General features: G+C 42.4%; 1 protein-coding gene and 1 pseudogene across 5 annotated transcripts in view; both read right to left on the bottom strand.

The window, feature by feature from the left end:
• The window catches only part of SMG6 (SMG6 nonsense mediated mRNA decay factor), a 236,877-nt gene that overhangs the window by 47,128 nt on the left and 162,597 nt on the right, over window positions 1-27,152 (bottom strand). The gene's annotated exons all lie outside the window — the stretch shown is intronic.
• Window positions 5,007-6,042, bottom strand: LOC144582536 (mitochondrial calcium uniporter regulator 1 pseudogene; annotated as a pseudogene).

Here is a 27,152-nt window from a genome sequence, read left to right as displayed (position 1 = left end):
TCAAAAAGAAATGTAAAAACTGAATTTTTTTGGTGCTTTTTTTATCCATTAGAGAATTGAAAATAAAACTGAAAGCTGAACAAATCTGCATACTTGAGCTGTATTAAAAAGCAAAACAACAAACAAAAAACACCAGGTATAATGAGTGCTAAACTTTTTTTCTGAGACGGACTCTCACTCTGGTGCAATTTTCTGAGACAGACTCTCACTCTGGTGCAATCTCAGCTTACTGCAACCTCCGCCTCCCCGGCTCAAGCTATTGATCCCCCTGCCTCAGCCTCCTGAGTAGCTGGGACTACAGACATGCATCACCATGCCTGGCTAATTTTTGTATTTTTGGGAGAGATGGGGTTTCACCATGTTGGCCAGGCTGGTCTTGAACTCCTGGCTTCAAGCAACCCACCCACCTCGGCCTCCTAAAGTGCTAGAATTACAAGCATTAAAAAATAATAATTTTAAAAAAGAAAAAAATGGATGGATGGATGAATGGATGGAAAAGAGGGAGAGAAAGACATAAACAGATAACATGGTGAGAAATATACAGTAAAATGAGAATGAGAGCATCCAGGTATTGGGTATAAGTGAGCTCACTGTAGAATTTTTAACTTTGCAGTATAATAAAACGTTGGAAAATCAATCACATCACTAAAAAGAAAAAGACAATATTTGGAAGCACTGGAGATAGTTGATTAAAAAAGAAAATCTGCCTCTATCCCTGTTGCCATCACTGAACAGTTGTCACGTGGTCAAGGAAAACACAGTGTCAGAAGGCTGGCTTTGCCATGAAAAGAAGTCTTCAGCTGACTGTGTGCTAACACTGGATCTCATGTAAATCTCCCAATTCTAAAGGCTGGACATGTTTAAAATGTAGACGCAGTTTCCACATCCACAAGGCAGGACGAAGAACAGGAGATATAAATCTAGCTCCGGCAGTGGGTGAGGAGGGGCAATGGTGAAGCTAAGTTTGAAGCCGCCAGTCACTTACAGCCTCTCAAGCTCCAGTAGTTCTGTGTCTGGACGTCAGCCCCATATACTGGCTTAAAACCTCAAGAAACTAGAAGATCTCACCAGTGGGAGCAGCCAGAGCAGCTGAAACATGTCTCTGTAAACAATAAATGTTTATCTGGGCAGATAACCTGGCAGATAGCCTCATTCTGATCTTAGGCAACTTGAAACTCCACAACAGGAGGCTGAGCACAGAGGGGCCCCTTCCTCTTTGCCACACGGGTAGGAAGCAGAGATGGAAGGTGGTCCTGGCTCCTACCATGAGAGAGGTGGCAGAAAGCCACTCTCTGTAAATGCCAACTTCTTTCCTACTGGACAATGGCCAGATTTCCTTAAACACAGAGGGTGGGGACAGAAAAGTCAAGTCAACCAACACTAAACAATGCTAACGCATAAAGCTGGCTGTTGCACCACAGCCCTGAAGGTATGAGGAGCTCTGGCGTGTCTGGCTGCTGCCACAGGAACCGCACTGGCGAAGGGCTTCCCCAGGCCTGGGTGGGATGCCTGTCACTGACTCTGGCCACACACATAGGCTCAGTCGCCACCTCAGTCAGTGGCAAACAGCTGCTGAGAGGGGAGGGGTAGACCCAGGGGTGCTGTGTGCTATACAGCCAGCCACTTTTGGAGACTCCAAACAATATTCATAAGAGCCATATGGCTTAAACTCCACGGAGGCACCAGGCAAAAGGCCGTACAAGGAAAAGAGGCAGCTGGAAGGAAGGAATGAAGTGTGTTGATGGCACAGAAACTCCTTTCACTGACAACTCTGCAAACAATTGCACTACCAGTTCTGAAACCCAATCCCTAACTGATGGATTCAGTCTTGGCACTGGTTATTCCTCCCACGTACATGCCTGTGCCCATACTCTTCCCGGAAGGAGAGGGGATAGGGAAGTGAGACCCCCAGTGTGCCTAAAGGGAGGTTCAGCCCTTATTCAGAAGACTCCTAAGTCCTCTCCCCGGAAAAAGAATGGAGATGGAATGCCAAAGGCTCCTTGCTCTGAAACAGCACCGAAGTGCAGCCCAGCAGAGCAGGGTGTGGGTCTTGGGTGGAGTCCAGAGGAGTGTGTGTGTGTGTATATGTTTGTGCTCATCTGGTTTTTGTTGGGGGAAGGTGACAATTCATTCTTTTGATTTTATTCAACTTATAGCTGCATTTCTAATCACTTCCTGAAAACACAGTAGGAAGAGAGTGGTATTTGCTTGCCCCACCCTCCTTTTAACACTGCCCCAGCAATCCAACTATGTGCTTAGAGGCGAGGCCAGCTTTTTGCCTTTGGCAGCACTGAAGGCCAGACATTACCAGCACTCCCGTGTACAGATCAAGGCTCCACCCAAATCAGACTGCACACACTGAATCCAAGAGGAATATCATTCTAGAACAACAACCCAGGAGAGAGAGAGGAGAGCTGTGGAGGCTGGGTGGGACAGTTGGGACACTTCTAAGTTCTGACACCAGGACACCCAAGAGGTTGGCACAGGCATTTTGGTAGTGCAGTGACAGATCAACTGCAGTGTGGAAAATCCCAAATGTAAAGAAGCTATCTCTGTACAAAGAGAGAGGTGAGAATAAGGGTGGGGTACAGGCCGAAGGGCAGTAAGGTAGAGAAATCAGTTTTAGAGAATTGGCTAACTACTGGGCTACTCCAATTCTGAATACACAAGTGATACTTTAGCTTCTCTTCAGGAGACTGATGTAGAGTAGCTATGGGCAGGCCAGGAAACCAAGTTCCATTTCTGGTCTAAAGTGGACTGGAGGGTTCTTCTGTAGGAGAGTCATAACAGTATATAAGATACCATAAACCCACTGCTCCTGGCTGTCCAAGGCCAAAGGCATCTTCTTCCTGGAGAGCTGTGTCTCTTACCCTCTAGGCTCTAAGACTCTCTATTTGACTTCAGAAGGTTTCCTGTTTACTCTGAGATCTGCAGATCTCTGCAGGGACCTTCAGAGAGCAGCTAGGGAAGGGGACAGCAGGGAGACGGCTGTGAACAGCACTAAGGACACAGGTCTTCTGCATCCTACCACTACCTTTTACATGGCAGGAAAACGAATGGACACTGAAAGGGGGTTTCCTGGTCTAGTTATTTACAGCTTTTATTCTTTATTTTCTGTTTCTAATGTGTAGGCATCTTTTAGATTCTTGACTCTCAAGGAAAATGGAAGGTGGAGTGCAACCACAACTGGCACCTAAAGGCATTTTTTTGCTGCTGTTCCCATGAGAACAGCATCGGAATGATGAACAAGGTATATTGCTATAAAATAATCAGCATCTCCATTTGGAGAAGGAATTTCTTTTAAAAAAAACAAATAGAAAGAAGCAGAAGGAGTTCCATTTCTGCCAAAGCAGTCTACTTTTTGCTAATTTCTTGGAAAACAAGAGGTTCTCTTTAGCTCTGGAGAAAACCAGACATTTCCTTTTTTCCTTTTTTTTTTTTTTAAATAGAGATGGGGTTTCACCATGTTGGCAAGGATGGTCTCAATCTCCCGACCTCGTGATCCACCCCCCTCGGCCTCCCAAAGTGCTGGGATTACAGGCGTGAGCCACCGCGCCCGGCCGAAAACCAGACATCTCCAAAGGGAAAACAAAGAAGGAAACAGAGTCTGATGTGGCAAGACTTACAGCCTTCTTGTATCTCTGAGACAGAGATGACCTGGAGGCACCCAAACCCCCTATTTATTCACCCTTCTAACCATGTGTTCATGTAATCCAGACATCCTGAGACAAGCGATGACTGAGATACTATAAGGCCTCTGAAGATGTCACTACAATCCTATGGTTTAGGAAGAAAAGAAAATCTGACGGTAATTCTCTGGAGCTGTGCTGGCCTACAGGAGGACCATTAGCTATAACATGGCCAAATTTAAATTTCCTAAAACAGAATATAATTAAAAATAAAGTTTCAATAAATGGAAAGACATCCTGTGTTCATGAATTGGAAGACTCAATATTGTTAAGCTAACAATAGTAACCAAAGCAATCTACAGATTCAGCACAATGAATTACCAGCATGAGCCATTGTACCCTCTGGGGGGCCAAAGTGGGTAGATCACTTGAGGTCAGGAGTTGGAGACCAGCCTTGTCAACATGGCAAAACCCCATCTCTACTAAAAATAAAAATACAAAAATTAGCTGGGTGTGGTGGTGTGCACCTGCAGTCCCAGCTACTTGGGAGGCTGAGGGATGAGACTTGCTTGAATCTGGAAAGTGGAGGTTGCAGTGAGCTCACATTGCGCCACTGCACTTCAGCCTGGGCGACAGAGTGAGACTCTGTCTAAAAAAAAAAAAAATTCATATGGAATCTTAAGGGACCCCCCAAATAGCCAAAATAATGTTGAAAAAGAACAAAAGTTAGATGGCTCATGCTTCTGGATTTCAAACTTACTGCAAAACTATACTAATCAAAATGGTGTGGTACTGGCATAGAATAGAAGAGAAAACCTAGAAGTAAACTCTCATAAATACACAACTGACTTTTCACAAGTCTGCCAAGACCAATTCCAGTCTTTTCAACAAAAAGAGCTTTAAAAAACCTAGATATTCCCATGCAAAAGAATGAAGCTGAATCCTTACCTAACACCATATACAAAAACCAATTCAAAACTTTTGAGCTAAAACTAGAAAACTCTTAGAAGAAAGCATAAGGGAAAATCTTCATGACACTGGATTTAGCAATGGTTTATTGGATGTGACATCAAAAGCATAGGCAATAAAAGAAAAAAAATAAGAAGCAGGCCAGGGGCAGAGCCTCATATTTATAATCCCAGCACTTTGGGAGGCCGAGGTAGGCAGATCACTTGAGGTTAGGAGTTTGAGACCAGACTGGCTAACATGGTGAAACCCTGTCTCTACTAAAAATACAAAAATTTGTGGGCAGGCCCCTGTAATCCCAGCTATTTGAAAGGTTGAAGCACAAGAATCACCTGTGCCATTGCACTCCAGCCTAGGCAACAAGAGCGAGACTTCGTGTCAAAAAAAAAATAATTGTTGAAATTGTAAATCTTTTTTTTTTCTCTTTAAATACACACTTTATTAGATCCACAGGCGATATAATCCCAGAACTACTGTTAGGCACGTAAATATAGGCCCTGCTAAATACAAGCTTGTGGGCCTCGAGCATGGTTTTGAGGCCAGCAACCTCAGTTTCCATCTTCCTATCTGTGTGGGTGAGGGACCAATCTTGCTGGGCATGCAATGTCACTATTTCTGTTCTCAATTCCACAGCTTCCTTTCATTCAGTGAATGCAATTCTTTTACTCTGCTCTTTTCTACGTTGAAGTCTAATTTGTTATTTGTCCGGACTCTGATCACTTCATCCATTACTTGCTGTTTTAGCTGATGTAGTTCAAGTTTTATTTTTTTCATTTTCTGTTCTGAGAGATGAAAATTCACTCTTCTCCAAAATAATCATATCCTTTTTCACATTCACAATCTGAGACATTATCTGCTGAAGAGTCATCTCCTGCTGTATCTTGGTGACCGTATTTTTGTAGACGATGTCCATGTTGGCCTCCAAGATCTTGACCAATGTAGACACAATGATTTCTGCTTGTTTAGTAGCAAATCCACTGTCTTCCAGTAAGCACACTAAGGTATGAGTGTCAAAACAGAGCCTCCTACTCCCAGAAGAGATGAAATCTCTCCTTTTGTGCTCCAACTGCAGGTATCCAGTAGACAGGCTTAGCTCTCTCCTCCAGGAAGTAAGTGTGGGTGCCAGGCACATCCACATGCTGCTGCACCCAGACAAGTACCCAAGGCATGAGAGCTCCCAGTCCCCCAGCAGCTGGCATTGGGCGGTGGCAACTAAGCGTGAGGAGGGCACGAAATGCCAAATCTCATGTTGTATATATTTTACCGCAATTAAAAAAAATAATTTCTTCAGGTACACCAGCCACATTTCACGTGCCCAACAGCTGCATGTGGCCAGTAGTTATCATACTAGACAGTGTAGAGTGGAACATTTTTACCACTGCAGAAAGTTCTACTGGATAGCACTGCTCCAGTTAGATTAAAAACCACCGGATTCTGATTTCAACAATACTAACCTAGATACCACTCTAACTGCCTTATGCTTTATACTGTATGCCACTAACCTGCCTATTTGTTATTCTAGCAGCCTCTCCAACCATTGTATACCCACTATTGTAAACTTGTGGCCTGGCACTTTGGGAGGCTGAGGCTGGTAGGTAGATCACCTGAGGTCTGGAGATTGAGACCAGCCTGACCAACATGGTGAAACCCGTCTCTACTAAAAATACAAAAATTAGCCAAGTGCAGTGGTGGGCACCTGTAATCCCAGCTACTCAGGAGGCTGAGGCAGGAGAATCACTTGAACCCAGGAGGTGGAGGTTGCAGTGAGCAGAGAATGCACCACTGCATTTCAGCCTGGCTCACAAAGTGAGACTCCATCTCAAAATAAAAAAAAAGAGAGAGAGATTCTCTCTCTTTAAGAGTTGTGATTTTCACTAGCACTGATGTTCACTGAGCTGCATATGACAATATCCTGAATGCTGTACAGATGTAGTCACCATCTCCTCAAACATGTTACGTCCCCAAAGGTTTCCTTTCTCATCTTTCTCATTTTAATCACAGGAGCTCAACCTTCCTAGTTGTTTAGCCCCTAGAAAGACATTCAGCCCTTCCCTTCTTCACCTTCATTATACTTACACAAATACTGAGCCATATTGCAATGCTACTCTCACTTTCCATTACTGCTGCTGTTAGTCTAAACTAGATTCTCATCACTGCAACTTCATAGATTACAGCTACTCTATAACTCACCTCTTCTGTTACTGATTCTCTTCTCCTAAAGTCTGCTGCCAGATGTGATTCCCTAAGACCGCGAATTGTTCTACCTAAGGAGATAATATAAGGTCCAAGGAGACTGATCTATTCTAATGTGACCCCACCTACTTCTAAAATCAATCCCACAACTCTCCCAAAAGGTAAGGTTGTCCTTTTAATACAGTATACTGACGTTTAATACAGAAACTGCAAGTTTCTCCTTCTGTATTCCCCTAGCACAATGAATAGTATAACACATACACTTTTTCAAATAGTAATCCCATGTCACGCCTGTAATCTCAGCACTTTGGGAGGCTGAGGCAGGTGGATCAGCTGATGTTAGGAGGTGGAGACCAGCCTGGTCAACATGGTGAAACTCTGTCTCTAATAAAAATACAAAAATTAGTTGGGCGTGGTGGCATGCACCTGTAGTCCCAGATACTCGAGAGGCTGAGGCAAGAGAATCCCTTGAACATGGGAGGCAGATATTGCAGTGAGTCGAGATCGCAAAACTGCACTCCAGCCTGGGCAACAGAGCAAGATGCATTCTCAAAAAAAAAAAGAAAGAAAGAAAGAATAAATGGCATGTAAGCAGCAGAGTAAAAACCTTTAAGAAAATGAAAGAAATATGTTCTCTCTCGTGAAACAACTATGAGTCAAAAATATGTTCATTTTGAAGGTTGGGAGAGTACACTGGACTATTTCAGGAAGAAAGTGATAGTTTTAAACTAGAAATTTATTACAAGGATGGGCAGGGTGGCTTACACCTGTAATCCCAGCACTTTGGGAAGCCAAGGCAGGTGGATAGTTTGACCCCAGGACGGTGAAACCCCATCTTTACTAAAAATATAAAAAATTAGCCAGGTGTGGTAGCACACACCTATAGTCTCAGTTACTCAGGAGGCTGAGGTGGGAGGGACCAGTCCAGGGAGGTCCAGGCCATAACTGCACCACTGTACTCCAGCCTAAGCAATGGGAATAAGAACTTATTATCATTATTATTACTTTATTGCATTTTAGGTTTTGGGGTACATGTGAAGAACATGCAGGATTGTTGCAAAGGTTCACACATGGCAGTGCAATTTGCTAAGAACTTAGTATTTTCTAAAAATTATTAATGTATAACCCCATATAAACAGGTTAAAAATAAAAATGACATGATCATCAACAGATTAAGAAAAAAATACTTAATAAAATCCAACTCTCATTTGTGATTTTTTAAAAAAAATACATAGCAAGGAATAGAAGTGAATGTTCTTAACCTGACAAGACATACTTATCAGAAATTTATAGGCCAGGCGCAGTGGGTCACACCTGTAATCCCAGCACTTTGTGAGGCTGAGGTGAGTGGATCACCTGAGATCAGGAGTTTGAGACCAGCCCAGCCAACATGGTGAAACCGTTTCTACTAAAAATACAAAAATCAACCGGGCGTGGTGGTACGCACCTGTAACCTCAGCTACTCAGGAAGCTGAGGCAGGAGAACTGCTTGAACCTGCGAGCAGAGATTGCAGTGAGCTGAGATCACACCACTGCCCTCCAGCATGGGTGACAGAGTGAGACTCCATCTCAAAAAAAAATTATGACAAGTAGATTTAATGAAGTAACTTTAGAAGCACTGCTATTAAAGTTAGAACCAAAGGAAGAATTTCTGTTATTATGGTCACTATTATAGAACTAATAAGACAGTTCAGTAAGGTTGATATAAGTTGAAGAGAAAGAAACAGCATTTATATTCATACTGTTAATAGTTAACTAGAAAATATGATACTTAAATTAGTAACAAAAACTATGTAAGGGTTTTATGGGAAATATTAAAAAACATCCTTGAAGGGCATAAAAGAAGACCTGAATAAATTAACGGTATATCATGTTCATGGATGGGAAGACTAAATATTGTTAATATGGCAATTGCTCACTGGCTCACTGGAACAGAACACAGAACTAGGAAACAGGGAAACCTGCTTTACAAAAATAAATTCCAAATGGAACAAAGATGTAAATGTAAAACTAAAACAAAAACCAAACTTTTAGAAAAACCTAAAGTAAAACTAAAATTTTTAGAAGAATATGTTGGTATATATTCTTTATGACCTCAGGGTATGTAAAGTTTCCTTTTTTTCCATGTAAAATTGCAATTATTCTTGGTAATATTGTAACCTAACAACAAAGTGGTTTTTAGAAAAAAAGATCAAATGGATCAGGGGTGGTGGCTCCTGCCTGTCATCCCAGCACTTTGGGTGGCCGAGGTGGCTAGATCACCTGACGTCAGGAATTTGAGACCAGCATGGTCAACAAGGTAAAACTCCGTCTCTACTAAAAATACAAAAATTAGCTGGGCGTAGTGTTGGGCACCTGTAATCCCAGGTACTCGGGAGGCTGAGGCAGGAGAACTGCTTGAACCGAGGAGGCAGAGGTTGCAGTGAGCCAAAATCGCGCCACTGCACTCCAACCTGAGCAACAAGAGCAAGACTCCCTCTTCAAAAACAAGATCAAATAATAAAGTCTTGTAAAGAGATAAAAGTAGACCCTTTTACCCCACCGAATTATAAGCTCTGGCTTATTATTAGGACAATTGATTTTCATCTACAATAAAACTTTAAGCATATTTGCTATTAAATGCATGCCAGTGGTCCTGTTTTAATTAAAATTTTTTATTATGGAAAATCTCAAACATATATAAAAGGAGAGACTAGTATCATAAATAAACCTGATAACATCGTCTAGCTTCAACAATCATCAATATATGGCCAATACTGCACACTTAGGATTTCTTTTTTTTTTTTTTAGAGAGTTCTGCTCTGTTGCCCAGGCTGGAGTGCAGTGGCACCACCTCGGCTCACTGCAACCTCCACTTCCTGGGTTCAAGCAATCCTCTTGCTTCAGCCTCTGGAGCAGCTGGGACTACAGGTACGCACCACCATGCCCGGCTAGTTGTTTTTGCATTTTTAGTAGAGACAGAGTTTCACCATATTGGCCAAGCTGGTCTTGAACTCCTGACCTTGTGATCTGACTCCCTCAGCTTCCCAAAGTGCTGGGACAACAGGAGTGAGCCACTGCACCCAGCCAGAAAGGACTTCTTAAATAAAACATAAACCATAAAGGAAATGCATAAAAATAAATTTTTTTATGCAAATAAAATGCCATAAATAAGTCTAAAATTAAACTATAAACTAGATGATCTGCAATGCACATAGCTGACAAAGATTCACATTCAGACTTGCAAATCAATAAAAACCAATCAGCTGGGCACAGTGGCTCATGCCTGTGATCCTAGCACTTTGGGAGGCCGAGGTGGGGGCGATCACTTGAGGCCAGGAGTTCAATACCAGCCTGGCCAACATGGTGAAACCCCGTCTCTACTAAAAATGCAAAAATTAGCTGGGTGTAATGGTGGGCACCTGTAATTCCAGCTACTTTGGAGATAGAGGCAGGAGAATCACTTGAACCCAGGAAGTAGAGGTTGCAGTGAGTCAAGATGGCACCACTGCACTCCAGCCTGGATGACAGAGTGAGACTCTGTCTCCAGAAAAAAAAAAAAAAAAAAAAAAAAAAGGAACTTTTGGGCACAAGCAATCCTCCTGCCTTGGCCTCTCAAAGTGTTGGGATTACAGGCATGAGCCAAAACATGCCCAGCCAATTTATTTTGCTTATTTATTTCTTTATTTGCTCTGACTCTCCCCTTAACTAGAACATAAAATCTGTGAAATAAGACACTATGCCAGCCTCATTCACCACAAAATCCCCAGCATTGTGAATGCTTGGTAAACAGTAAGTGTTCAATAAAAATCCAATGTTAAATGAATGCCGGAAGTCAAGCCTCAGAGCACCTTAAGGGGAGATGTTTCATCCTTGCAGAGAAGCCAGGCTACATATGGACTGTAAAGTCAAGCCCCGGTCTCACTGAGTTGTCTATGGGGAAGAGGCGTGGAATGACCAATGGATGGTTCTCTTACCTGTCACAACTCTGTACCAGGGGAGTGGAGTGAAGAGAAATAAAAAACTGTACTTGGAAATCAAATTTCTATTAACAGATGTAGAAACTTTGAGCCTCTAGATTCTCTGCAGACATCTAATTAATTACCTAGCACAATCTTCTCATGCAAGTTCCTACATGAGGTACAGGAAGTAAACTTTCTAAAAGAAAAAGCATGTGAATCTCTTTTTCCAGCCTCAGGTCTTCGAGTGACAGAAGAAAGGGGACAGTGAAGAGAAAAACAAGGAGGCTCATTAAATATATTGGTTTTTGTTGTTGTCGAGACAGGGTCTCATTTTGCCACTCAGGGTGGTGTGAGCACAGTTCACTGCAGCCTCAATCTCCCAGGCTCAAGTAATATTCCTGCCTCAGCCCCCCAAGTAGCTGGGACTACAGGTGCATGCTACCATGTCAGGCTAATTTTTGTATTTTTTTGTAGAGATGGGGATTCACCATGTTGCCCAAGGTGGTCTGGAACTTCCGGGTTGAAGCGATCTGCCAATCTCAGCCCCTCAAAGTGCTGGGATTACAGGCATGAGCCACTGCACCCAGCCAATATACTGTTTTGAATACAGCTTTTGAACAGTCCTGAGAAGGGATGCCTTTAGGGAGGTGGCTTGATCAGCCAGGCTTCCAGTGGTGGTAAAGGCCACTTTCAACCTCTGGGCAATTCCAGCACTTCCCCAAGAGGCCCTGTAGAGAAGGCGTGCTTCAGAGGATGGGCTTTGGAGCTAGACTTCCTGGCCTTAAATTCCGACTCTGCCATTCACTATTTGTGTAACTTTGGGCAAATCACTGGTAGTTTTGTACCTCAGTTTTCTCGAATATAAAATAGAGGCTAATAATGATATGTACTCCACAGGGTAGCTGTGAGGATTAAATGTTTTTAAAAGACTGCACGGTGGCTGATGCCTGTAATCCCAGCACTTTGGAAGGCCAAGGTAAGTGAACTGCTTGAGACCAAGAGAGCAAGAGTTCAAGACCAACCTGGTCAATATGGTGAAACCCTTGTCTCTACTAAAAATAGAAATTAGCTGAGCGTGGTGGCACACGCCTATAGCCCCAGCTACTCGAGAGGCTCAGGCAGAAGAATCACTTGAACCTAGGGGGCAGAGGTTGCAGTGAGTGTGATGGTGCCACTGTACTCTAGCCTGGGTGACAGAGTGAGACTCTGTCTCAAAAAAAAAGTTTTAAAACATGCAAAATATTAGCTGGGTGCAGTAGCTCACGCCTATAATCCCAGCACTTTGGGAGGCTGAGGCGGGTGGATCACGAGGTCAAGAGATCGAGACCATCCTGGTCAACAAGATGAAACCCCGTCTCTACTAAAAATACAAAAATTAGCTGGGCATGGTGGTGCGTGCCTGTAGTCCCAGCTACTCAGGAGGCTGAGGCAGGAGAATTGCTTGAACCAAGGAGGCGGAGGTTGCGGTGAGCCGAGATCGCGCCATTGCACTCCAGCCTAGGTAAGAAGAGCAAAATTCCGTCTCAAAAAAAAAAAAAGGCAATGATTTTAAGTCCGGGCATGGTGGCTCACGCCTATAATCCCAGCACTTTGGGAGGCCGAGGCAGGCGGATCACGAGGTCAAGAGATCAAGACCATTCTGGCCATGGTGAAACCCCATCTCTACTAAAAATACAAAAATTAGCCAGGCATGGTGGCGTGTGCCTGTGGTCCCAGCTACTCGGGAGGCTGAGGCAGAAGAATCGCTTGAACCCCGGCGGAGGTTGCAGTGAGCCAAGATTGCGCCACTGCAATCCAGCCTGGCGACAGAGTAAGACTCCATCTCAAAAAAAAAAAAAAAAAAAAACCATGCAAAATATTTAGAATAACCCCTAAAACAAAGCAAGTCCTCATTAAACTGTGGCTTTTATTGTAATTATTCATCTGGGAGAGAAGGAACTTTTGGAAAAAATGGCAGCCCTGGAGGCTTAGATGATTAAATCATTAGCTAACAAGTCAGAGACAACGTGAAACAGAGGGAAAGCACTAGACCAAATATCAAAATGCCTGTTGGAGCAGAGATTGCTAGTTACATCCCAATCCGGTCTTCCCTTCTTTTGCAAAATAACTGATTTTTAGCTAAGAGTGCATGTGTGCGTGTGTGTTGGACGCAGGGTCTCAATCTGTCCCCCAGGGATGGAATACAGTGGCATGATCCTAGCTCACTGCAGCCTCAAACTCCTTGGCTCCAGTGATCCTCCTGTCTCAGCCTCTAGAGTAGCTAGCATTACAGGTACATGCTACCATGTCTGGCTAATAGCTGGGTACATTTCTGCCAGCCAGCAGCCAGGTGACTATACTTTCAGCCTTCTCTGCAGCTAGGATAGCCATGTTACTCTTGAGATATTTATAAATAGAACTTTTATATAAAACCTTAAAGTCTCTTTAAATGTATGGGGCATATCCTTTCTGTTTTCTTCCTCCATTAAGCTGACTGCTGATGCTCTGTTAGCCATCTTGGGATGGAACCACATCCTAGGATGTTGTATAAGCTGAAGGCTCCAGTGTCTGCCAACCTGGGGAAGCAAAGCAGTAGAGCCTAAACACTAGCCCTGGACTGCCTATGTCTAAACTCTTGATATGAGTGGATAAAACTATATGTTTAGGCCTCTTATTCACCTAAAACTAATATTAAATCATATGTCAGGGTTCTGACCTAGTATTGCCATATAATTTCAGATAAATCAGTCTAAGTCTTAATCTTCTCAGTTGTAAAATGTGATAATGCTCAATTTGAGAAGCCGCGGTGTGTGAATCACAAAGGTCAGGAGTTTGAGACCAGTCTGGCCAATATGGTGAAACCCGTCTCTATTAAAAATACAAAAAGTAGCTGGGCATGGTGGCGCACACCTGTAATCTCAGCTACTTGGGAGGCTGAGGCAGGAGAATTGCTTGAATCCAGTAGGCGAAGGTTGCAGAGAGCCGAGATTATGTCACTGCACTCCAGCCTGGGAGCCCAGGTAATACAGCAAGACTCCAGCTCAAAAAAATAAAAATAAAAAATAAAAAAGTGATAATGCCTCATAGAGCTGTAGTGGGAATCAAATGAAATAATACATCTTAATAGCACTATGGAAATTTCTGATGTAAGTTTTATCAACAAAAATGAGACACTGAGAACGGAAAAGCAAGAGTTAATGATGAAGGCAAAGAAATATAGAGACAAAGAAAATAACTTTTTAAAAAGTCTATGAAAAGAGACTGTGTTTATAATAGAGTAGAAAATTTCCTATAGAAGATCATGAAAATCTGTTATGTTGGAGATAATATTCTGAATTCCATTAAATATACTACTAAATTATCTCAATAGGAATCTTGTAATTTTCCACTCTGAAGTCCACTGCTTCTGATGCAGATTCATTCCTAATTAGATGGCTCCAGCTATTCAAATCCCAGTATCTCCCTCTTAGTATCCTCCCTGTCATTATCCCAGACCTGTTTTAAAAATAGTTTTTACTTTATTTATTTATTTTTTCTGAGACAGTCTCACTCTGTCACCTTGGCTGGAGTTCCATGGCATAATCTCGGCTCACTGCAACCTCTGCCTCCCAGGTTCAGGGGATTTTCCTGCCTCAACCTCCAAAGTAGCTAGCATTACATGCGCATGACACCACATCCAGCTTATTCTTGTGTTTTTAGTAGAGAAAATACATGGGGTTTTGCCATGTTGGCCAGGCTGGTCTCGAACTCCTGAACTCAGGTGATCTACCCACCTTGGCCTCCCAAAATGCTGGGAATACAGGCATGAACCACTGTACCTGGCCAAATAGTTTTAAATTGACAAACTAATTGTATATACTTATGAAGCACAATGTGATGTTTTGATAAATGTATACATGTAAAACAATCAAATTGAGCTATGTAACACATCTGTCATCTCATATACTTACTTATTTGTGGTGAGAACATTTAAAATCTTTTTTTTTGAGACAGTTTCGGTCTGTTGCCAGGATGGAGTGCAGTGGTGCGATCTCAGCCCACTGCAACCTCTGCCTCCCTGGTTCGAGTGATTCTCCTAAGTAGCTGAGACTACAGGCACATGCCACCACACCCTGCTAATTTTTGTATTTTTAGTAGAGACAGGGTTTCAACATGTTGGCCAGGATGGTCTTGATCTCTTGACCTCGTGATCCTCCTAACTTGGCTTCCCAAAGTGCTGAGATTATAGGCGTGAACCACTGCGCCTGGCTTAAAACCTATTCCTTAAGCTATTTTTAAATATAAAATACATTATTCATTCCAGTCACCATGCTGTATAACAGATCACAAGAACCTACTTCTCTTGTCTAACGAAAACTCTATCTGCTGCCCAGCATCTCCTCTTTCCCCTTCCATCCCCACCAACCCCAACCTTATAACTGAGTTATGCTTAGTGACTATCACAAAAAATATGCTTAGTGACTTTACCACAAAAAAAATGTCTAAGAGAACTTTACGGCAATAACAGAAGTAATCTATACTATGCTTGACAATACAACAGCCATCAGTCTCACGTGGTTATTGGCCACTTGGAAGTGTGACTACTGTGACTGAAGAACTTAATTTTCAATTTTATTCAATTTTCATTAACTAACTTTTGATTGCTTGATTGAGACAGAGTTCTTGCTGTCACCCAGGCTGGAGTGCAGTGGTGCAATCACAGCTCACTGTAGTCTTAACCTCTCAGGCTCAAGCAATCTTCCCACCTCAGCCCCTTGAACAGCCATGACTACAGGCCCGTACCACCATGCCCAGCACTTAAATTTTTTGTAGCGATAAGACCTCACTATGTTAGCCCATGCTGGTCTTGAATTCTTGGGCTCAATCCTCCCGCACTGGCCTCTCAAAGTCCTGGAAAGTCCTGGGATTACAGGCATGAGATAACATACCCAGCACACACACACACACACACACACGTATGTACATTTGTATATACACACATATATGTATATACGTTATATACGTATATATACACACATATACATACGGTTTCACTCTGTTGCGCAGGGTGGAGTGCAGTGGTGCTGAGTAGCTGAAATTACAGGCATGCATACCATGCCTGGCTAATTTTTTTATTTTTAGCAGAGACAGGGTTTCACCATGTTGGCCAGGCTGATCTTGAACTCCTGGTCTCAAGCAATCTACCCACCTCGGCTTCCCCAAGTGCTGGGATTATAGGGATGAGTCACTGCACCTGACCAATTAATTTAATCTGAAGTAGACAGATGTGGCTAGTGACTGTTATCAGTCAGCCACACAGTGAAGAAATAGAAGTAAATCATGGCACTTCTTCATTCTTATCAGATCTATCTCACTTATTCTAAATATCTATGGCAAAATGTTTTCTTTTCACCTGCTCCTGACATTCCTTGGAAAGTCTCCATTTCCCGATTTGGATTTAATGATCTTTCCAGAGGAACAGATCATATGTTCAATACACACATCTCTCTCTCTCTCTCTCTCTCTCTCTCTCTCTCTCTCTCTCTCTCTCCTAAGACAAACTCGGGGCAAACTTTACTGAACGCACCAAAACTGGATTCATGGATGGAATCTACCAAAAAAGGCACCAAAAATGATTCAATCCCTGAAAAGTCCTCACCTTTTTTTTTTTTTTTTAAGCTTTTTTTGTGTAAAGATACCAGAAGTTCAATTATCCTTCTTGGTAAGGCCTTACATAAGTTTAGTATGTTCTTTTTATCAAAAAAACCACAAGAAAAAACAGGCATGTTCTGCTTCTAGAAGATCCAATTAAGGTCAGGCATGGTGGCTGACACCTGTAATTTCAGCACTTTGGGAGGCCAAGGCAGGAGGACTGCTTAAGCCAGGAGTTCAAGACCAGGCTTCTCTTAAAAAAACAAACAAATAAAAAATCAAAATATTAGCTGGGCATGGTGGCACACACCTGTAGTCCCAGCTACTTGGGAGGCTGAGGTGGAAGGGCTGCTACTTGAACCCAGGAAGTAGAGACTGCAGAGAGCAGAGATCTTGCTACTGCACTCCAGCCTGGGTGACAGTGAGACCCTGTGTCAAAAAGGATTCAACTAAAAGAAAAGGGTTGAATCAAGGTTATTAACCATGGAAAGCTTCTTGGTACAGTTTACTACTACCAGATTAACAGGCAGGCAGGAGAAAAGCAACTCTCCAGAAGGGAGTACCAAAGGTGGTGATACCCAGAGAAATGTTTTTCTACCTCAAAAGAAACAGACTAGAACAAATCTCTGACCCTGATGACCTCTCCAGGCTGCTATTCAGGTGCTCATGTTTGAGATGTGAGCTAAAGTATAATTCCTTAAAAAAAAACCTCCTTGATGTGACGCCAAGAAGTGATGTGACAGTGCTTGCTGCAGATTTCCCTTAGAGGCACGCCAGCAAGACCTTTTCAAATGCAAATTGGCTTACTCAAGATGGCCGTCAGGTTTCCTGGGGAGGCGCTTAAAAGAAAAGGCAACACTCCCTCTGACTGACTGAGGAGTGTGGCTGACCCTGATGAAGTGAGAAAGAGAAAGAAGGGATAAGAGACACCTGGAGAGTGACCCCTCGAAAGCAGACAGCGAGTGAGACTCAGCCTGGAAAGAACTTGATGGCCCTATATAGATTCTCCGCTTGAGTCAGACTGCCTTGATCGATTGTGGCACACGCCCCACCCCCAAGCTGGCTGAGATGTTCACTGATCTCAGTACAAAATCCAAAAATGCTCTGTATCTCAAGTCAGATCCTCCTTGTCTTTACAGCAGCGGTGCCTCACTGGCTCTAACTCACAGAGCCCTCCTAAGACATGAGCACCACACTAGACACTTAGGGATGTTGCTCAGGGCTGGTCTCATGAAGCTCACAATCTAACTGTCCAGTGTGTCATCTTAAAGGTAGATGCAGACAAAAAGAGCTGAGAGATGACCCAGAACTGTGTCCACACCTGGAAAATGCCTTTGGTCTGGGTTGTTACATCACAACATGAAAATACAGTTATTTAGTAGAAGGCAGAAAAAAAACAAACAAACCCTGCAATTTCAGAAAGAAGAAAAAAAAATGCAGGGTAAAGGTAGCCAGGGGCTGGGATTAGTGAAAATGACAGTGAAAGCTTTAGATTTTTTTCAAATATGAAGGTTAGGGAAATGAGAACTGGATATTTAAACATGCCAAGATAAAGAAGCCTGTCCCCCATCTACAGAAAGTTTATTCCTATCATCTAAATAGTCATGTTTTAAAATCAACAAGTTTGCTGGTTTTCAGCTGCCACTAACCAGAACTCCCAGTGGCTGTGGCCTACCGTGTAGACAAACTGTGCCCAGTTGGACTAAATGAAGACATATCACCAGAAGTCTGCCACCGGCCTGACCCCTCCCCAGTTTCAGGAGGAGTCTGAGCAAAACACTATCCAGCTACATGAGTGGTAGACAAGATGCTTTAACATACTAGCAGCAAGGGGTGCCAAGGACCCCCGCATCTGAATCAGCAGATTTGGAGAGTAAGTGGTCTATGACTCAAGGGTTCTCTAAGAATAAGAACGGAAACTCACTAGCAAGTTCAGCAGGACTTCTGCTTTTCCCACCTCTCCCTGTCCCTGTCCACTGCTGTTACATATTCATGTCCACAGTCACAGATTTTTAAAATTTGATACAATTATCTCCTAGAAATGACTGCATGTAGCCTCTTGGGATCTAAAGCAATTAAGTGAAGATAAATTTATTTCATAGAGCAAGCTGTCAAAGGATAAAGCAATTTCATTCCCCATTTGAAGTGGAAGCTTGGGTCATGCATGGTTTATTTGAAACAATGCCATCACCTAAAGCTGCTGATCTTATCTCTAGCTCTGTTCTCCATTCCAAACTGCTGGAGATATGTAGAGTGGCATTGCCTGAAGTTATGACATCTGGCTCAAGGCCAGCAGAACAAGCCAGCTCCTCTTCTAGGTTTCAAGCGTAAGAGGACAAAAGTCATATTATAAGAAGGTAACTATATAGGTTAACTCTGTTAAACCCTAAAAAAGGGAGACGTTTCCAGGGCACTGGGAGTGACGACAGAGGCAGCCAACAATGGGAAAGTTGTGCAAAAAAGGCCAAAACAGCCCCCGAATGGGGTAGGCAAAATACTTGCCAAGGAACCAGATTCTTCTCTTCTGGGAGACACCAACCAAACAGTGAGGACTGTTTCATCAAACAGCCTAATCGATGGAAAGCATGCCAGACTGAAAATCAAGAGCTCAGGGATCCAGTATTGTAAGACCATGCGAGACTTATGGAAAAGTGCCTGTTTTTTTTTTCATTTTTTGAGAAAATGAAATTTTCTCAAAATTCTCTGTCTCGCTCTGTCACCAAGGCTGGAGTGCAGTGGCATAATCTCGGCTCACTGCAACCTCCGCCTCCCAGGATCAAGCAATTCTTCTGCCTCAGCTTCCCAAGAAGCTGGGATTACAGGTTGTGCCACCATCCCAGGCAATTTTGTATTTTTAGTAGAGACAGGGTTTCTCCATGTTGGACAAGGTCCTCTTGAACTCCTGACCGCAAGTGATTCCTGCCTTCACTCCCAAAATGCTGGGAATTACAGGTGTGAGCCACTGTTCCAGGCCTTTTTTAAAAAAGGGGTTTTTTTTGTATTTTTTTTAGACAAGTCTCACTATGTCACCCAGGCTGAAGTGCAGTAGTGCAATCTTGGCTCACTGTAACCTCTACCTCCAGGGTTCAAGTAATTCTCCTGCCTCAGACTCCCAAGTAGTTGGGATTATAGGAGCATACCACCACACCTGGCTAATTTTTGTATTTTAAGTAGAGGCAGGGTTTCACCATGTTGACCAGGCTGGTGTTGAACTCCTGAGCTCAAGTGATCCACCCACCTCAGCCTCCCAAGGTACTGGGATTACAGGCATGAGCCACCATGCCCAGCTGGGAAAGTGCTGGTTAACTAATTATTATTATTATTAAACTGTAATGGGTACTTTATTTTTGAGACAGGGTCTCTGTCACCCATGCTGGAGTGTGAGAGTGAGACCTCCGCTCACTGCAACCTCCACTTCTTAGGCTCCAGTGATCCTCCCACCTCAGCCTCCCAAGTAGTTGGGACTACAGGCCTGTGCCACCATGCCCAGCTATTTTTTGTATTTTTAATAGAGATGGGGTTTCGCCATGTTGCCTAAGCTGGTTTCCTGACCTCAAATGATCTGCTACCTTAGACTCGAAAAGTGCTGTAATTACACCATTGCACCTGGCCTGGCACTTTATTTTTAAAAATTCTTCATATACACATTGTATTCATTTTTATAACATGCAGTCAATGCACTACTTAGAGAATAGTATTCAATTTTTTTAAAAAAAAAACCACTGAAGCTCTCTTTAGGTGAAATCCATGCATGTCAGACCTTGTCTGAGCACTGCTTTTAACAGAAGTCTTGACAAACTGGAATTGGCTTTCAAGTATTGAGTGCATTGGAATCACCTGGAGAGCTTGTTAAATGAGATTGCTGGGCTCCATCTTCAACTGTTTATGAGTCACAAGGCTGAGGGAGGGTCTAAAACATTACAACTTCCCAGGTGAATCTGATACTGCTGGTATTGGCACAGAGAAATCTGGCCAGGAGAATGATCTAGAATTGCAGTGTTTAGTACAGTAGCCACTAGCTACATGTGGATATTTCAATTTAATTACATAAAAATTTGTTTTAATTGCATTAAAATTTGTTGCACTAGCCATATTTCAAGTATTCAACAGTCCCATATGGCCAGTGGCTACCATATAGGATGGTGCAGAAACCGTAACTTTCCATCATTACAGTACTAAACACTGCATCATTACAGAAATTTCTTTAATATTTCACAGCACTGGCCAAGAATCTGTTTGACTGCACTGGTTTGTTTAGCTTAGAGAAAAGAAAAAGAGAATTTCAAGTATAACTAAGGTGTGTCAGATACAGAAGAAACAGACTTTGTGATTTTATTGACTGACTGACTGAGACGGAGTTTCCATCTTGTTTCTTGTTGCCCAGGCTGGAGGGCAATGGTGTAATCTCGCCTCACCGCAACCTCTGCCTCCCAATTTGAAGCGATTCTCTTGCCTCAGCCTCCCAAATAGCTGGGATTCAGAAGTGCACCACCACGCCTGGCTATTTTTTTCTTATTTTTTTAGTACAGATGGGGTTTCTTCATGTTGGTCAGGCTGGTCTCGAACTCCTGACCTCAGGCGATCCGCCCACCTTGGCCTTCCAAAGTGCTGGGATTACAGGTGTGAGGCACTGCACCCAGCCCCAGACTTTGTGATTTTAAGAAAACCTTTTAAAAATCATTAAGTGGGAATTACAGGAAGGCAGACTGTATTTTGAGAAGAAACTTTTTTTTTCTTTTAGAGATATAGTCTAGCTCTGTCATCCAGGCTGGAGTGCAGTGGCACAATTACAGGTCACTGTAACCTTGAAATCCTGGGCTCATGTGACCCTTCTGCCTCAGTCACTTGAATGGCTAGAACCATGTATGCATACCATACCCACTAATTTTTTAAAAGAATTTTTTATAGAAGCAGGATCTTGCTATATTGCATGGCCGGTCTTGAACTCCTGGGCTCAAGTGATCCTCCTACCTTGCCCTTTCAAGGTGCTGAGATGACAGGCACAAGCCACCTCGCGCAGTCTGAGGAGAGACTTGTTTAGTGACTATCTCATGATAAATTCTGGGGAAGTATATGAAGCAGAGGCCATTGAGGACACTGGAGGACGATTTTTTTTTTTCATTAGGTAAGAGACTAACCCTGATGTCTTCTAAGGCACCTTTTAACTCCATGGTTCTTTTGTAATCGATCGGATCCAATTTTATAGTCACAATCATTGTTCACCATTCCTTTGGAATCTAGGATAGTTTTCTAATGTATGTACTTCAGGTAGAAGAAACTTCCTCTAGTAAGGATATTTGGTGATAAACTCTGTTGTTGTTTTTTTTTTTTTTTTGAGGGGCTGGGGGAGAAAGGGTCTCACTATGTTTTCACTGGACTCCAATGCCTGGGCTCCAGTGATCCTCCTGCCTCAGCCTCCTAAGCCTTGAGAACACAGGTGCGCACCAGCTTCTCCCAATTCTTATTGTTTAAAAATGTCTTTATCACACCACAGCACAAGTAACCAAAAAAAAAAAAAAAAACAAACAGATTAATTGGACTTCATAAAAATTAAAATGTTCAAGAAAGTGCAAGGACAACCAACTCAAAGAAGGGAGAAAATATTTGCAAATCATGTATCTGATAAAGGATTGTATCCAGAATCTATAAAGAACTCCTACAACTCAAGGCTGAGTGTGGTGGCTCATGCCTGTAATCCCAGTACTTTAGGAGGCCAAGGCAGGAGGATTGCTTGAGCCCAGAGTTCAAAACCAGCCTCGGCAACACACTGACTGACTGACTGTCTGTCTGTCTGTCTCTCTCTCTATCTATCTACTCCTACAATTCAACAAAAGACAACCCAATTTTATAAGTGGGCAAATATTTGAATAGTTAGTATTCCAAAGAAATACAAATAGCCAGTGAACACATGAAAAGCTGTTCTACATCATTAATTATTGAGAAATGCAAGTGAAAATCACAACTGAGATACCACTTCACATACACTAGGATGGCTATAATGAAAAAGACAATAGTAACAAGTCTTGGTGAAGATGTGGAGAAACTAAACCCTTGTATATTTGCTGCTAGTGAGAATGTAAAATAATGCAGCTGCTTTGGAAAACCATTTAGTCTGGAAGTTCCTCCAACAGTTAAATGCAATTTACCACATGACCAAACAATACTATTTCTAGGTATATATATCTAAGAGAAATGAAAGCATATGTCCACATAAAAACTCACACACAAATGTTCATAGCAACATTATCAATAATAGCCAAAATATGCAAACAACCTAAATGTTTATGAAACTGATAAATGAATTAAAAAATGTGGGCTATTCATATAATAGAATATTATTCAGGCATAAAAAGGAATGAAGTACTGATATGAGCTGTGACATGGATGAACCTTAAAACATTAAGCAAACCAGAAGAAGCCCGATACAAAAGGCCACGTAATTACATTATTCCATTAGTATGAAACAACCAGAACAGGCAAATCTAGAGAGACCGAAAGTAGACTGGTGGTTGACAGGGGTTAGGAAGAGGGGAGAATGGAGATGACATGATAAGTATACAGTTTCTTTTTGAGGTGATGAAAATGTTCTGAAATTAGTGGTGATTGTTATATTGCTCTACAAATATAATTAACAGAATTGTGTACTTTAAAAGTCTGAACTTTATGGAATATGAATTTTATCTCAATAAATTAACATTTAAAAAGGATATTAAAATGTCTTCACTCTTATAGTTAGTAAATAATAAATTGTGTCTTTTAAAGCTAAAGGGGTTAAAAATATTCTTTTAGGTTTTTTTCTTCACAATGTCATTACGGTATAACCGAAGTGTATTAAAACTGCACATACTTAAAGGGCACAATGTGATCAGTTTGGCTGGACTGCAGTGGCTAGGTCATGGCTGACTGAAGCCTTAAACACCTGGATTTAAGGCATCCACCCGCCTTAGCCTCCCAAGTATCTGGGACTACAAGTGCATGCCACCATGCCTGACTAATTTTTAAATCTTTTTGTAGAGATGGGGTCTTAACCATATTTCCCAGGCAGGTCTTGAACTCCAGAGCTCAAGTGATCCTCCTGCCTTGGCTTCCCTAAGTGGTGGGCTTACAGGCATGAGCCACCATGCCTGATTTATCCTTTGTTTATCCTTTATAAGATAGCTTTTTGAGAATTACAATTATTTACTTGAACTATATTAAAGGCTGTGGGCTGATTTCCATGAAACAGTATCCATGGGAATTCTTTGTGGCCTGAGTTGAAGCTGCTCTTTTCCAGAGAGGATTTGTCTTTGCTTCTGCCAGTCACCCTGGGAAACTATCAGATAGAGATCACTATAAATTAAACCATCTGCTGCTCAAGGTTTTCCAGAGTACATAGGTAGTATGAATTCCAACTAAAAACTCAGGTGAAGGTTAACTCATGGTCATAAAATGCTCACAGTGAGGTTTCCTTCTCATTGGCCCTTACACTGAAGCTCTTTTGAAATCTCAGCTTTAGGGAGGGCCTCTGGTATGATTTCTCACCTAGGGTACACCCCACACTTTCAGGCCTGTTTGCTACATTCCAAGCAGCTTTGAAAGCATAAGCCCAAAGTTTCCACAATTTGACAGAAATCATCAGGGCAAGCACCAGCCAGCTTTGGCACTGGCTTACTTTTCAGAAATATTTTGTTCATTTAGTTCTTAAGATCTACAGATTTCTCGTTTTCATGCGAGCTCAGGACACATTACATTATAGTTAGCATTTCATGTTATTATTTTTATTTTTTTGGAGACAGTCTCTGTCGCTCTATTGCCCAGGCAGATCAGTGGAGTGATACTGGCTCACTGCAACCTACACCTCCCAGGTTCAAGAGATTCTCATGCCTCAGCCTCCTGAGCAGCTGGGAATACAGGCATGCGCCACCTTGCCCAGGCCGGTCTTCCACTCCTGAGCTCAGGCAGTTTGCTCGCCTCAGACTCCCAAAGTGCTGTGATTATAGGCGTGAGCCACCATGCCTGGCCTACAGGGAGCACTTTATTGTGTTAATCAAGAAGGCTGTTCAGTGTATCTAATCCTACCATCCAACAAAAAATGAAAGACCCTATTACACTCTTAGGAGTTTTAAAAACCTCATGTAGGCTGGGCACAGTGGCTCACACCTGTAATCCCAGCACTCTGGGAGGCCAAAGTGGATGAGATTACGCCACTGCACTCCAGCCTGGGAGACAGAGCGAGACTCTGTCTCACAACAACAACAACAACAATAACAAAAAGATGCATGCATATAGCATACCTTTGGATCAGAAGCCATAGAGAGGATGCTGATGTATCTTCAGAAATAAAAACAAAAAGAAAGAACAACAAAGAAGCCACAGGGAGGAAAATCCATCCTTGCTCATCCATTCTGAGCTCAAGTAGCTGACTGCTGGTAATGGACAGCATTTCTAGAAAGCACGATCGGCCCTGAAGTTTGGCTCAATGCAGATTCTACCTTTCTGCAATTGTTCCTGAGTAGATGAATGACGCTCTATCTAAATCTCAATAGCAGCATCTGAATAACTAAAACTATTACTTAGAATAACTAAAATCTTTAAGGACTCTTTCCCTAAATATTTTTCTTCGTTGAAACAAAGAAACAACAGGAGAAAATGGGTCTAGAAGATATGATTAAATGAACTAAAATAATGTATGTGGGAGCTTATAATTCTCAAAGGACAACAGTTATGCAAAAATATTATTAAGTAAAACCTAGTGAAGCATGTGAAAGCATGAATGTCAGTGCTCGGCACATACTAAGTAGTAAATATCTGTTCGATTACATAACATACTTACTTTAGATGGGCAGGTGATGGGGCCAAGGCATCCACATCCCTAAACGATGCTCAGCAGACTTTGTGACCACTTTCAGGGAAAAACTGAGTCAGAGACTTGACCCTTGCCCTAGTTCAGAGGAAGCAACCCCATACTGGGAGATAAAGAGATATGAATAAGTAGGTCACCTGTGCTCTGTTCCTCTTACCTACCAAAGAAACATACAGCCTTTGGTCTAAGACAAAAAGGTTGTAAATTTGTCTTACCTTCAGGTTTGGCAAAGAATCTCAGTAACAATGAATCTGATGGCTCAAGATGATAATGTCTAAGTCTGTTTGTTTTTTGAGACCAAGACTCTGTTACCCAGGCTGCAGTGCAGTGGCATGATTTCGGCTCACTGCAACCTCTGCCTCAGGTTCAAGTGATTCTTGAGCTCTTAAGCCCAAGAGATCTGCCCACTTCAGCCTCCCTGGTAGCTGGGACTACAGGCATGTGCCACCATGCCCAGCTAAGTTTTGTATTTTTAGTCGAAATCGGGTTTTGCCATGTTGGCCAGGCTAGTCTTGAACTCCTGGCCTCAAGCGAGCCACCCACCTTAGCCTCCCAAAATGCTAGGATTACAGGTGTGAGACATCACACCAGGCCTAAATTGTAATTTTATAGAAGCTTTACAAAGTGCTTTCATAGAGCTGATCTTTAATTCTCACAACAGCTCTTTTCCTTATTTTATTGAAGAAGATACAGAAGCATAGAGAGGTTACAGAGATATTTCATTTTTGCTTAAAAAAGAAAGAAAATCCAAAAGAAGATATATATGAGAGTTTTTGTTTGCTTGGTTTAGAAAGCTATAGGTTATAGGGGCTGGAACAGTGGCTCACACCTGTAATCCCAGCACTTTGGGAGGCTGAGGTGGGTGAATCATTTTGAAGTCAGGAATTTGGTAACGGTCTGGCCAATACAGTGAAACTCCATCTCTGCTAAAAATACAAAAATTAGCCGGGTATGGTGGCAAATGCCTGTAATCCTAGCTACTCAGGAGGCTGAGGCAGGAAAATTGCTTGAACCCAAGAGGCAGAGGTTGCAGTGAGCCAAGACTGCACCACTGCACTCCAGCCTGGGTTGACAGAGCGAAAGTATGTCTCAAAAAAAAGAAAGCTATAGTTTATAGGCCACACAAGTAGCCTATACCAATTTAGGATCAAAGCCTAGGTGGGTATAGCAGTGTACACCAACAGTCTCAGCCACTAGGATGGCTGAGGCAGGAGAATCACTTGAGCTCAGGAGTTCAAGTCCAGCCTGGGCAACATAATGAGACCCTACCTCTTAAAAAACAAAAATGCTCAGGCATTCCAAGGACAATCAACTGAGAAAGGAGAAATTATCAATGTAAAATGTACACAAGAGATAAGCACACATAAAGATGTTCAACATCACTAGTCGTTAGGAAAATGAAAAATGAAAACCCCAGTGCAATAGTACATTGCACCAATATACTCATTAGGATGGCTATTATTAAAAAAAAAAGTGTTGTGAGAATGTGAAGAAACTGAAACTCCTGTGCTCTGTTTGTGAGGATGTAAAATGGTACATCCACTGTGGAAAATGTATGACGATTCTTTAAAAAATTAAACATAGATGGCTGGGTGTGGTGGCTGGCACTTTTAATCCCAGCACTTTGGGGTGGTTGGATTGCTTGGGCTCAGAAGTTAGAGACCAGCCTAGGCAACATGGCGAAACCCTATCTGTACCAAAAATACAAAAACTTAGCTGGGCATGGTGGTGCATGCCTTTGATCCCAGCTACTTGGGAGGCTGAGGTGGGAGGATCACTTGAGCCCAGGAGGTGGAGGATGCAGTGAGCTGAGAGTGTGCCACTACACTCCAGCCTCAGTGACAGAGTGAGATCCCATCTCAAAAATAAAATAATTAAACAGAGCTACCACAGGATTCAGCAATTCTACTTTCTACTTCTGGGTATATACCCAAAAGAATTGAAAGTAGGCTCTCAGAGATATTTGTACAT

Source organism: Callithrix jacchus, chromosome 5 (genome assembly GCF_049354715.1).
Source record: "Callithrix jacchus isolate 240 chromosome 5, calJac240_pri, whole genome shotgun sequence".
NCBI lineage: Eukaryota > Metazoa > Chordata > Mammalia > Primates > Cebidae > Callithrix > Callithrix jacchus.
The sequence above is the reverse complement of the archived record's forward strand: the minus strand, read 5'-3'. Positions and strand labels throughout refer to the sequence as shown.